Source organism: Manis javanica, chromosome 14, assembly GCF_040802235.1.
Source record: "Manis javanica isolate MJ-LG chromosome 14, MJ_LKY, whole genome shotgun sequence".
Classification (NCBI taxonomy): Eukaryota; Metazoa; Chordata; class Mammalia; order Pholidota; family Manidae; genus Manis; species Manis javanica.
This window is the reverse complement of record NC_133169.1, coordinates 13243695-13257599: the sequence shown is the minus strand read 5'-3', so window position 1 is coordinate 13257599 and position 13905 is coordinate 13243695.

The following is a 13905-nucleotide window of genomic DNA, read 5'->3' as shown; positions in this document are numbered from 1 at the left end:
GAGTAGAACTAGGGCCAGTCAGGGCCGCTTCCTGGGGCATGTTCCAGATTTTAGTCACAGTGGTGGAGAGCATAGGATTTGGAACAGGACGGATCTGGGTTCAAGTCCTCACTCTCTAACTTCTTGGTTCAGGTCTTAAGCAATCTCCTGCGTCTCTTCATGCAGCCTCACCTGCTCTTTCTACAAAGTGAGGTCCATGCTATCAAGTTCTGCAGTCCTTTTCAGGACATAGTGAGATAAGGCTAATCTGAGGCTTACCCCTCAGTAGGGATTCAGTCAGTCAGGCCCGGGGATGCTGTGTCCTGGAGTCTAGGCCCTACACGCACTAATTTGTCCTCTACTCACTTTTACTAAAAGTTCTACATGTTACATTAGATTCATGTTCAAAGATCCACTCCCTCCCCATAAACCCCATTGGAAGAATACAATCACCCACTCCATCAATGGTCAACTTGACTGTGGGAGTTGTTCTGCCCAGTGGGGTGTCAGCAGCCATGAAGCACTGGAGTCTTGAAAAGTGTCCCCTTACCTGATGTCTTGCCACTGGATTTTAGCCCCGGGCAAGTTTGCTATGGATTCAGTGTGACCAAAGGAACTGACAGCAAAACGTTCTTCGGGGTGAAAGGGTTTATTACCCGGCTTGTTCTCTGGTGGTAGGTCGAGCACTAGCGTCTCTGCCTCTGCCCAGAGCCCTGGGCCGAGCTCTCTATATAGGGTAATAATAGCTTATTGCCTAAAGGTGTGGAAGAGGCAGCCCAGCAACAGGCCAGTTACATCATCAGGGGGGTTCAGTTCAGTGAGAATCCTGGCCATAGGAACCCCAGCTTCCCCACACCTGAGCTTACACTCTTGAACCTCTGACATTCTCAAGGAGACAACATGCCCAGGACAGAAAGCTCATCCCAGGAGGAAGATGAAGGTCACAGGGAGCAGAGCGGAACCATCCCAGCTGAGGCCAGCCCAGATCAGCAGCCCCCACACTGACCCCAAGCAGCCACAACCTCCTGAGTGAGCCCAGCTGAGACCAGTAGTCCTGTACTGCTTGTGAGCTAAATAAATGCATTGTTTTTTATGTCCCCAAGGTTCTTGTGGCTGTTTTATATGCAGTGATATTATGGCCATAGTTGTCTGAAATAACCAGTAAACTAAGATATGATAAATAGCTAACAAGATTTCATGTTTCCCTCCTCTGAAAGACATGGGAAGCCAATACTTTTATTTGTTCAATAAATATTTAAGTGAGTACTATGTACAAGGTGCCTGGCAGCAGTTAACTTTCCCTGGCACAGGGGACTCTTCTCTTAAGAAGTCTGCATAAAGCAGCAGAGAATTATACTGGAGTCCAATTCCCTTGCCTTTAAGTTACTGCTTCACTCAAAGCACACCATGATCTGTATGTGCAGGACTTTTGTTGTCCTGGTTCCACCCCTTTAATCTCTGGGCCTCTCTCCTTGTGGACTCTGACATCACTTTCTTCCCCTAGTAATCAGGGCTGGTCACCCTAAGCATCCTGGAAAATCCCCGTGGTGTTAGGTGATAAGGTAAAATTTTATTAGGTGGAAAGGGCTGCCCTTCCCCTCTCAATAAAGGGCTACAAATTCCCCTTCCTGCCTTTTTCACATTGTTAGGCAGTGGTTCTAGACATACTCAAGTTATATGGCCTCATGGAGTGTGGAGGAAAGGAAGGGAGCTAAAGGGACTTGCTTCCCCTTGGCTGTGACTCTGTCAAGATAGGGCGGAGAGCGGGATGGCAGGAGGCCATCACTTTGGTTCTTGAAGTCCGGGGCTGCAACTGCACAGAAGAGGGTGCTCTTGTGTAAAGCTGTGGTCGGCTCCCTGGGAGGAGGTGAAGTTTCCTAGCTCTTTACTGAGCAGATGATTCATTGCTTATGATATTTAGTAAATGTAGTCTACATTACTGTACATACATTCTGCAAAAACAGATAAAAACCCCGAAGTGCGGAAATGTCAGGACACTCACTGCGTCGAGGCTGCACATCCAATTGCCTCCGCTGTTCTGATGTGATGCAGCCCGTGTCTATCTGCATCCTCCCCTTTGGCCCCACCTGCCAGGTCCTCTAAATGAAAATTATCAAGGAATAAAGACAAAAATAGTGCTATTCTTTTTAGAGTTTTCAAAATGCTTTCACCATTTAGGAAAGAACTACATTCATTCATTTGTCACACAATTATTTATTTAGGGCCAGTTATTCAGCTTTTTAATGCTTCTAGCAAAAAAAAATTCAAGCTCCTTCCCTACCAAACAGACCCAAGCAATCTGGGCTCTGCGTCTCTCTGATACAATCTCACGCTAACTGCCTTCTTTTTTGGCTCTTTTCAGCCTCAGGCTTTTGTTCTCATATTCCATTTTATTGGAATTTTTTTCTAGCTTTTATTATGCCTCTTTTTCTCTTTTTCTCCAGAGCTCAGCACAAGTGTCATATTCTTACAGAACCTTTCCTTGAGCCCATGTATCAGTCATGATTCTCCAGAGATACGGTTAGAGAGAGATGGAGCTCTAGTTATATAGATATAAAGGTATTACAAGGAATTGGCTCTTGTGATTGCAAGGCTGAGAAATCCATGATCTCTAGTTGGCAAACTGGAGACCCAGAACTGATGGTGTGACTGCAGTCCGACTCTGGAAGCCAGAGAACCAGAGGGGCTGACAGCGTACATCTGAGTCTAAGAGCAAAGGCAGGAGAAGACTAATGTCCCAGCTCAAAGGCAGTCAGGCAGAGAGGATGAATTCCCCCTTACTCGCCCTTTTCATTCTTTCAGGCCCTCAACTGATTGGATGTGACCCACCCACTCTGGGAGAGCAATCTGTTTTACTCAACCTACCAATTAAAATGTTAATCTCATCCGCTAATGTCCACATAAACACACAGAATAACGTTTGCCCAAATATATTGCCACCGCATGGCCCGGTCAGGTTGACAAAGAGAATCAAATCACTTTCCGCATCTAACTTGCCCTTCCCTAAATGCTACTGCTTCATCCTCTTCATCTTCTCAGGGTTTATCACAGCTGCATATGTCCTATGTCTGTCACATTCCTGTCTGTCTTTTTACAATGTGAGCTCCACGAAAGCTGGGATAGAGCCTATTATATTTATTTCTCTGTTACTCGAGCCTAGAAGATTGCCAGGAAAGTAATAAATAACTACTTTGTATTTTTGCATGAAATAAGTACAAAGAAAAAATAAAAGGTTTATACGATGAAATAACTACTTAAAGGCAATATTATCAGAATGTTATGAAGTAATAGAAGAATAGATGCCACATTCTTTTTGGAAAAGCCAGGAGGACATATTTGAGCTGGATCTTGTAATATGATGAAGAATTAACTAGATAACAGAGGAGGAGCAGAACAGAAGCAAGATTTGTCTGACCAGCCAACCATTGCTTGCTAAGGTGGACGCCTAAAAGGATTCACATATTCTAGAAATCGTAAGGAAGCCAGGGTGTCCAGAGATCAGAGCAAATTAAGAAAGGTGTTGTATGCAGCTGTGAGACCCAGACTTGACTTGGCGGGAACTGGGAAGCCAATAGAGGCTGGAGTTTTGAATTCAACTAACATGATGGGTAGGAATGGGGAGAAACTGCCGCCCTGGGAACATGTCAGGAAACAGGGACAGAGAATTTGGATGAGAGAGACGAAAGAGCAGGGGCACAGGTGCAGCTGAATCTCTCCCGGGCAGGCAGGACCTGAGGCTTTGGCAGGAGCTGGAGTCCCCAGCAGGCAGCCCTGGCTGTGGGAGTGGGTATCTCTGGCCTCTGGCTTGGGGACAAGCTTCAAGGATCCAGTGTTTCACCCAGTTTTAGGCAGCATCAGGAAGGAAAAGAGAGTTTGGTATCCCAAGGACATGAGATGAAGAGGTGGGCACTGGGCATCCTAGTCCAGGACGCTAATGTGAAAGCCTAAGGGGATTAACATAGTCCAGAAACGGTAAGGAGGCCAGGGTGTCCTGGGATAGAGCAGACTGAGAAAGGAATAGAGATTCTGCCAGGGGAGCAAGATGAGACATAGGAACACGTCCGGAGGCAGGACAGGGTCTGCACAATTGACTGATAGGGGAGGGACCCTTTGTGGGGAATGGGTGCAGCTGGAAGGGGGCTGTTCAAGGTGCTAAGCATGTTCAAGCAACAAAAAACAAATGAACAGAAACTTTGGGACACTTCTAAGGTGGAATTTATAGGACCTGGTGAATGACCAGATGCAGGATGATGGCAGTGAAAAGCAAGACAGTCTCAAATGACTCCCTGAGAAATTGGAAGGGGGGGAAAGATAGAAACAACAGATTCAGGAGAATTATTTGAGGGAGACAGTTCCCTCTAAGTGCAATTACTCAATCAGCCACTTTACGTGGATGCCCATAGTCAGCCCCTCACTATGTCGGTGGTGGAAATTTTCTTAAGAACACTTTTGACCAAATAGGTCTACAAGGGAGAAGATACAGTGCATTCTTCCAAGCATTTTCATATTCCAGAATAGCTCTTTTCTTTAGAACAGGCATCAGGAAATTCATCCCTGTAATCATCGTCACCATCATTATTGGCATCTTCATCATCTTCCTTGTCATCCGAAGCAGCAGCAGCTCTGATTTACTGAGCATTTATTGCAATTATAATAACCACTATTTATTGAGCACTTATTATGTCCCAGGGTCTTCAAAGCCTTCTCCACATGTTAACTCAATTAAACCCCATGCACACCTAAGGGAGGTAAGCACATATTGCTCACTTGTTACAGAGAAAGGGACTGAGGCATACAGGGACCTGCCCCCAGAGGTGGAGCAATGAGACACTACAGATGTCCTCTTCAGTTCCCCCAAACGTCTGGAGCATCGTGGCTATTCCTTTTTGATAGGAAAAGAAATGGGAGGTGTGAGGTTACATCCATTTCCCCGAACCATCCAGCCTGCACATGCTGGAGCTAATATTTGAAACTACCAATTTACATCACGGAGAGGGATGGAGTATGAGTGTCTGGCAATTAGCTTTTTTGATTATGATGTCAGTGCCTGACATTAAGCTTTTGATTGCCATGGCATCCGTTTCAAAAACATCCATACCGAATAAACACATTGCTCTAACAAACACAGCTACACAGCTAGATACAGAGCCAGGCTGCCCCTACCCACGAAGTTCCCCTTTTAGAAACCCTGAGTAACCAAGATAACTGACTGCTTGCTTTTCCCTTCCTGTGCTTTAATGCCCACCTTTATGTTTTAAATTCATCAATAAAGAGGGAACTCTTGACACCCAGGGTCTATCCCGGACACCAATAAGGGCAGAGCCCCAGATCCACGCTCGCTCGCTCTCTCCTTCTCTCTCTCTCTGTCTCTCTTTACCCACGACCTCACCTCTCTCCATGGCTCCAGGTGTGCTGTGCACCCTACAGGACTTACGAGTAATAAACTTTGCTTTTCACAGTTTCACAATAATTGTCGCTCAGGTGCATCTTGCAGTCACAATAGCCACAAGGGCCAGTCCAGCCACAAAACTGGCTTGGGTCTGAGCAAGTGTCTGTGGGGGCCTGTCACAAAGAGTGGGGGCCCAGGTGAGTGACCCCATGCATTCCTAGCTGATAGCATCACTATCAGTAGGCTGAGACTGACACAAAACAGGACCATTGCTAGAGCTCTTCTGCTTTGCTGTGTTCAAAAATAAACGTACAGGGAGCAAGGAATATTTTAAAAGCAACAAATAATAGTTGAGAATATTTACTGAACGAACACACATAACCTGAAATGCCTTACATTGTTGTGTCCCGTAGAGGTTACCAACATCACGCCTGTTACAAAACAAAATGTAGCCAAGTAAATTTGAAGACCTAATTGGCTTTTAAAAATCATTTGCAAATCGTGCAGCATCCCATCTAGCATGTAGAGAGATGCTCCAAGGAGTTGTACAAAATGGAAGGATTTTATAGAAAGGGCAGTGGGGTATGATGTCATTGGTGAAAGAAAAGAAGGGACCATTTTGGGCAAGGTCACCTTCCCTTAGGGTGGAGGGGGTGCCTTTCATGTAGATCACCTCATCCTCTTTTGGGTGGGAGTGGAGAGGGCCCATGTGATAGATTGCTTTGTTGGCACTGACTAGAACAGTCCTGACTGGCTGTTAAAAGGGCACATTCATGGAATAGGAATAGGTTGAAACTGTAATTAAGTTTTGGCTTATGGGGCAGATGACTCCATTTGGGCTTGTTTTTCCTTTTTTGAACATTCTCATGTCATGGATGAGAGTCTGAGGACAAAGTAGCTTGCTCAAGGTCACTTGGAAATGACAGAGTCAGGATTCGCACCCAGGCCTGACTCCGGGGTATTACCCTATGGTGGTAACACACAGTCATAGCACGGGCCCTGTTTTGGTTTCTGACTGCCTCAGAGTTGGCTGTTAGACACACTGCCACTTCCTTCCTCCATTTTCGTATCTAAAGGGAGGGTTTAATAACACTTACTCAACCTGCATCCTTCCACATGCCTGCAGCTCCCATTCTGCCTAAACGTAGACCCTTTCTTCCAACATCTCCCTGTCAAATATGAAGGCATCATGAGGCCCAAAGATACCATCTGAGCAGAAAACAGTTGCTTCCTTCTATATGTAAATCTGAGGATCCTTATCCAGGTGGAGGCCAGATTATTAGGAATTTATACCAGCAATCATTGTCTCTAGGCATTTATTTATTATTTATCATTGGTATAAAATCATATGCAGCCTTCACATGAGCAACATTGTGGTTACAACATTCACCCATATTATCAAGTCTCCCCCACACACATGCCATTGCAGTCACTGTCCATCAGCATACTAAGATGCTATAGCATCATTACGTGTCTTCTCTGTGCTGTACTGCCTTCCCCTGACATACCTACATTATGTGTGCTAATTATAATGCCCCTTAATCACCTTTTCCCTCCCTCCCCACCTACCCTCCCCAACCCCTTCCCTTTGGTAACCACTAATCCCATCTTGGAGTCTGTGATTCTGCTGCTGTTTTGTTCCTTCAGTTTTGCTTTGTTGTTATACTCCACAAATGAGTGAAATCATTTGGTACTTGTCTTTCTCCTCCTGGCTTATTTCACTGAGCATAATACCCTCTAGCTCCATTCATATTGCAAATGGTAGGATTCTTATGGCTGAATAATATTCCATTGTGTATATATACCACACCTTCTTTATCCATTCATCTGCTGATGGACACTTAAGTTGCTTCCATATCTTGGCTACTGTAAATAATGCTAAAACATAGGGGTGTGATAAACTTAGGGGTACATATGTCTTTTTGAATTAAGGATCTTCTTTTCTTTGGATAAATTCCTAGGAGTAGAATTCCTGGGTCAAATGGTATTTCTATTTTTAGTTTTTTGAGGAACCTCCATATTGTTTTCCACAATGGTTAAACTAATTTACATTCCCACCAGCAGTGTAGGAGGGTTCCCCTTTCTCTGCACCATTGCCAGCATTTGCTGTTCCCTGTGGCCATCCTAACTGGTGTGAGGTGATATCTCATTGTGGTTTTAATTTGCACTTCCCTGATAATTAGTGATGTGCAGCACCTCTTCATATGCCCATTGGCCATCTGAATTTCTTCTTTGGAGAAGTGTCTGTTCAGATCCTCTGCCCATTTTTTAATGAGATTATTTGCTTTTTGGGTGTTGAGGCATGTGAGCTCTTTATATACGTTTGGTATTAACCCCTTATCAAACATGTAACTTACAAATATATTCTCCCATACTGTAGGATGTCTAGGCATTTAATTTTATCATCCAAGAATAAAAATTGAGGAGAGAACAGTTTCTGAAGGCCAGATTGCAGAACACAATTTCTCTAGATGCTAACTGTACATTTAGTCTTATCTGCACACCCCATTTCCCTGTGTGTTAAAACATCATGAGAACCTTCCATGAATGGCAAACAGTCCTCTAGTTCCTCAGCATCTGCCCCTAGGGCCACTGCCCCAGGAACATTCCATTTGTACAACTGTCTGACCAGCTGACCAAGCCAGGGGTGATTGATCATGCAAAGAGCTACTTTTTGAGCTCAGACCTCAAGCACTGATTTAAGAATAAAATTTCTGTCTTCCTACTCCCCTAACCTCAACTTCTTCCTTTGGATAAACTTGATACTTTTGAAATGGAGGGGCTGGAGTATTAGACAGCAGACGACATTTATAGAGGAGTTTTACAAAATGAGATGTAGAAATTGCTGCCTTCCTAGGGGACTTTGCTGTGTTGCATTCCAACTTGCAGTGAAGGCAGCAGAGCGGAGGGCAGCTGTCACTCTCCAGGAAGCTTTTTACCCTTTATTTTAGACTAGTCAGTGAATGAGCTACTTGATTTGTGTCCAGTTGTTAATTTATATGTTCCCAGGACTTGATTTGTAAGGGTGACTGAGGGATGATGGAAAACAAGAATTTATTGCCAACGGCTCCCCAGAGAAGGGGACATTCTATGCCGCACCGTGCAGGGCCACATGGGGAGGCCCCAGCTCTGACCAGGAAGCAGAAGCACAGCAAGGGGAAGGCACAGTCCACAGTCCTTGTCGGGGCCTCCCTGAGAAAGGCAAGGCAGGGCGGAGGGAACAGCTTAGAACCGACGAGTTGGAGTAATTCCACCAGGTCTTGGGGTACAGAAGCTGTCCCTAGTTGTTTAGTGCCTGGCCCCAGGGAGATTTAGGGCTGGGGAAATACTGGCTTGGTGTATGAGGGTTAGATAAAGGAGAGGATTGTGGGTACGGACTTGGAAACAGTTGGAGGGTTTATACAATACTTTTTGTACTCCTGCAAATGCTGGATCACAGGTGTGATGCAGACAACTTTGGGCTGTTAATTTGGCTCTGTGATTAATGGGTGGCAAGTTGACAAACACAATATCTAAGAAAACACAGAACAATACTGCAGAAGACTCTAGAGCATACTTCTTACAATCCTTTCATCCCATTTATCATTTCCCGTCACTCCCACAGGCCAGCATGATGGATGTATGGAGCAGCTCACTGCAGGCTGCTGGCTTCCTTTAGTGCTCACTTCAGACCATAGATGTACAAATCTAAAGCATCAGTGGCTATGTCTTCATGGCCAGCGTACGGCTTTGCCCCATCATCCTACCTCAGAGCTGGGGCTCTCCTGGGCATTGCCAGGGACCTGACTTTCATGGTTGTCAGAAAATAGGACATCTATATGATCTGAATACTCAATACTTCCAGTGTCAGGAGTGTGGAGACCAAAGAGAAATCCGGAAACGGTCTCTCAGAGATGTTGTGATTTAATTTGTAATAGAGGAGTTGGCTGAGCAGATTTTTAGCAGCCATCTCCAGAACAACAATGATTATAAAGGTGTGCAGGGCAGGGGATTGGCTGCTAGTTTGGAGAATAGTCAGAATTCAGGGTTGAATCTAAAGTATGCAGCACCCACAGTACCAGTTTTCTTACAAGTAGGGTCCCAAAGATGTCTAGTCTGATTGAAAAAGTCAGAGTCAATAATTTTAGGCTGCATGTCTGTAGTAAGTATGAATGTCTACAGTAAGATAAAATTTTATAGAAATAGCTCTTCTGATAAAATACATAAAAATGTAAATAAAGGATTTGTAGAGGACAAATGCATTCAGTGATGGGCTTACACCTCATTCTTTGGAGGTAAGAAGATAGCTGGAAATACTTTTAAAGAACCACATAAAAAGAATACACTTACATTCTTTCTTAATTTGTTTATTTTTCTTCTTGTATTTCTACCAGTGTAAAAGTAAAGTTGCTTTGAGAGGGAGCTCTTCCCCTCCCCCTTTACATTCCAGGTAATTGAAATTGCATCAATTCTCAACTGTTCTAATTTGCCACTGTGGAGACTTTGCAAACTTTTATGTAAAAACACATGTTATTCCAGAGAAAATGCCAATATCTACAGTCTGAAGTGGATGAATCAAGAAATAAGGATATTAGCACATTATGTGGGATGATGACAAAGAGCTAAACATTAAAAACGTTTTTTAAAAAGATTGGAGTGGGGGCATAGATTGTGAAAATTTCAATTTGTAATACATTATTTAATATTGAATTTTTAACCATGTGCTTGTGATGTTTTAGAACAGAAAGGGAGTGTGAGAGAAAGTAGTGGTAGATGTGGCAGTATATGGTTAGAATTGTTGAGATGAGATTTACTGAATGGAACAGGCAGTGATGACTCCATTCCCAGGTGTGTAGATCTATGGCTCCATCTCCAGATGGGTCTCCAACCTTTGTGCACAAGTTTGGTCAGTTGTAAAATGGAAACATAAACACTATGTCTTCATTCATTAGTTTATCTCAATCTGTAGGCTCGAATAAATCTGCAAATGTTGCATATGACAATTACAGAAAAATGATGAATATAGAAATGCATGGAATGAAAGTAACAAGGTGGATTTAACATGATAAAATGCATTTTAACGTATCTGTATGTCACCATGACAAAATCATCTACTAAAAAATCCAATAAAACTAAATGACACTGCCATAGCCATTTCTGAACCAGAGCTTTATAAATGAAAATATTATTTGTCTTTCACATGGAGAGCACAGTCCTACATTTCAAGTAGTACATCATAGAGTATCACATTTTCCCTTTCGGTGGTGGTTGCATACCTTTACTCAGTGGTTGAGAAACATAGGAATTCTGCTATATTTTAGACAAAAGATAGAGTCACTGAATCTCAAGGTCAGATAATAAATCCATTCTCCAAGTCAGCCCACCCTGGCTCAGCCTGAGTCTGAAGGGGAATCTTATTCCTCCCCTAGGAAAGGAACAGATAGAAAGAGGAACTGAAAGTTTTTCAGAAGAACTGAGTAGAAGTCCCTCCTTATATGGAAACCCAAGGAGTCGGGTAATTAGCTTCCTCCTGCTCCCAGCCCTACACAAAAAAGGTGGCTCAGGGTACACCTACACGGCTGCTTGAGGGACTAGGCAGTCTGTCTTCTCTCTACTCGCACTCCACTGCTGGGGACATTCTGGTGGCTGATGTCGCTTCTGGCATTACCAAATCCTTTCTGCTCTTCTGGTACCCAAGGCTCCTCCTACTCTGAACTTGCTGGCCTCATGGCCCCTGCTCCTCTGTGCTTCTCTGTGTGTCGTCTTCTCCCCTGCTATGGAAATCTGTTTTTCTGTACGTCTTATTTAACTCTCCAAGAAAGAAGTTTCTTGTGTGAATGTGTCCCTTTCTTGTGTAGAATCTCCACATCGGGAAGAACCAGCTCTAACGCTTTCAGAGGGGTCTGGCTAGACTGTAGGTGGTAAGCAGCCATGGCTGGGGTGGGTGGAGTCTTATTGTAAGACATGGAAGCCCATATGTAAAAAAATTCTCAGAGAGAGACTGCAGAGATGACAGGTATCCTGAGGCTTCCAGAGGAGAACACCTCGACTGACGGACCCCCAGGGACACTTGTCTCCTCATCATCATGCTGCAGTAGTCAGGCCTGATGTGAACGCTTTCCATCACGGAGAATTCAGCCTCAGGACTCTGACACAGAGACCCTGCCTGAGTTTCCAGCCAGCCAGCTTGCCCTATGTAGTATTTCAGACTTACCAACCCTAGAAGCAAGAGTCAATTCCTTAAAAAAAATCTCTCTCTTTCTCTCTCTATATATAAAATACATACATATATGCATATATATATATATATAGATACACCCACACACACACACACACACACACACACACACACATATATATATGTACAGTTGACTCTGGGATAAAATGGATTTGGACTGTGCAGGTCCACTTATAAGCAGATTTTTTCTATAAAGTACATTGGTAACATTTTTGGAGATTTGTGACAATTTGAAAGGAAGATTGTCTTTTCTCTAGCTTACTTAATTGTAAGAATATATACAATTGGAAATTGTATATACAAAATGCATATTGTATATATAAAGTAAATTTGCATATGCAAAATGTATATATAAAAACACATATTAGGATACTGTAAGACTATATAACATACGAAGTATATGTTAATTGGCTGTGTTACTGGCAAGACTTCCGGTCAACAGTAGGCTATTAGTACTTACGTTTTTGGACAGTCAAAATTAATATGTGGATTTTTGACTTCATGGGGCTCAGCCCTCCTAACCCTTGTGTTGTTCAACGGTCAACTGGATATATATGTATGTGTTTCTTGAAGAACCCCATGCATCATTAGATCTCCAATGGCATCTAATTGGCAAATTAAGCAATTGAGACCCAATCTGTTTTCCTCTAGCTTGAACCTGTTTATCATGTCTCTACTTTTATCATATAAAATTAGATTAATTCCATGTCTACCTGGCAATTGTTCATATCATTGAATAAATTTTTCATACAGTTGACAAATCCAGAGAGGAAGTAAAAACATTTCAGGTCATGTAGACAAGTATCTGACCTGCTAGGTTCTAGGCTGTGCCAACCTTAAAACCACCACAGAACATAATAATGGAGGCATCTAGTGTCAAAATCAAGAGCAAAAGCTTTGTGATCAGCTTGAATAAGGGTTTCAATCATTAGTTGAGAGAAAAAGAACAAGGTACTTAATGGCTCTGATTTTCAGTTTGCCAGCCTATAAAATGAGATAAAAATACCAACCTGCTAAGGCTGCTGAAATGATTGAGCAAAACTAAGTGTGTGAAGTACTAAGCACAGTGCCTGCCACATGGTGGGTGAGATCCCAGCAGTTCATACTAAAGTGCTACTCACAATCCCTTGTCTCTAGGGAACTCCGGGAAAGTGGATGCATCTCCCTTGAGTAAGTTCAGGAAAGACAGGTAATACGTCTCACTGTCTTACCTCTCCCACCCCAATCCTCCACTCCCAGTTCTTTGGCTATTTTTGCAAGTCTCCTTCTGTGCATCGACTTCTGTGGGACATTCTTTATGGACCCTTCTGGGCTGGGCTGGTGTCTCTTCTTAATGATTCCATAATGCTCTAAGCGTATCTTATCTTTATCTTACTGGATTATTTGTAATTGTTTATATGAGAAGCTTTGGACAAGGGTTGTGATTTATTCACTTTCATATCTTTATTATTGGTAGAGGACTGCAATACTCTTGAGTATTTAGTTCAATGAGTGCAGGAATGAATGAATGAATGCCCCAACCACTTCCATCCAACAGATTATCCTTCTGAAAACAAAATAGTTTCTGCCCTTGTTTCCTGTGCACTAGTCTAGAACCTTTAGGTTGCTTTTATGTGATAGTTAATGTGTTGTAGTCTTTTAATTTAATTTTAATGCTTTATCTGCATTAAAAAAAATCCTTCTCTGGAAACATATTTCTGACGTTGGACACTGGCTTCCGACCACTCTCGCTGTTATTACACTCTGAGTTTAGCATCTCTATGCGATATCTGAATGCAATATCCCAGCAAGCCCATTTGCACACTTGGCATAAAACTGTTGTGTTGTTCTTACAACTGGCTCAGTGAACAAGAATGAGAAATTGAGTTATTTATTCTATGACTCAGGCCTTGATAACTAAATTGGAATTGGCCTCTGTACTTTGAGAGAGTGGAGAAAAGAAATCTAATAGGTTAAGGGAGATTGCTGTGTGTCTTTCTGTGCCTCTGCTGGGAGAATTGTGCATGGGATAATTAAGTCCCTGGAAAAGAGAAACTGGCCATGAAATAAAAAATACAGATTTGTCATCCCTAGTGAGTGGCATTTGGTTTCACCAAAATGTTCTGTGCTAACAAAGATATTTTTCTGATCTAGAAATTTCCAGTCACAAATCTTCACACTCCCTCGGGATTACTCAGCCCCGTGATTTTTTTGTAGTGCACATCTATCTCTTGTCATAACTGAAATATATTTTTCCTTTGTGAGCATTATGTAGTAGGTGATTCATGAGACACCATTACATGTTGGAAAGTAAAGGAGTTTCCATCATTGGGGAATATAT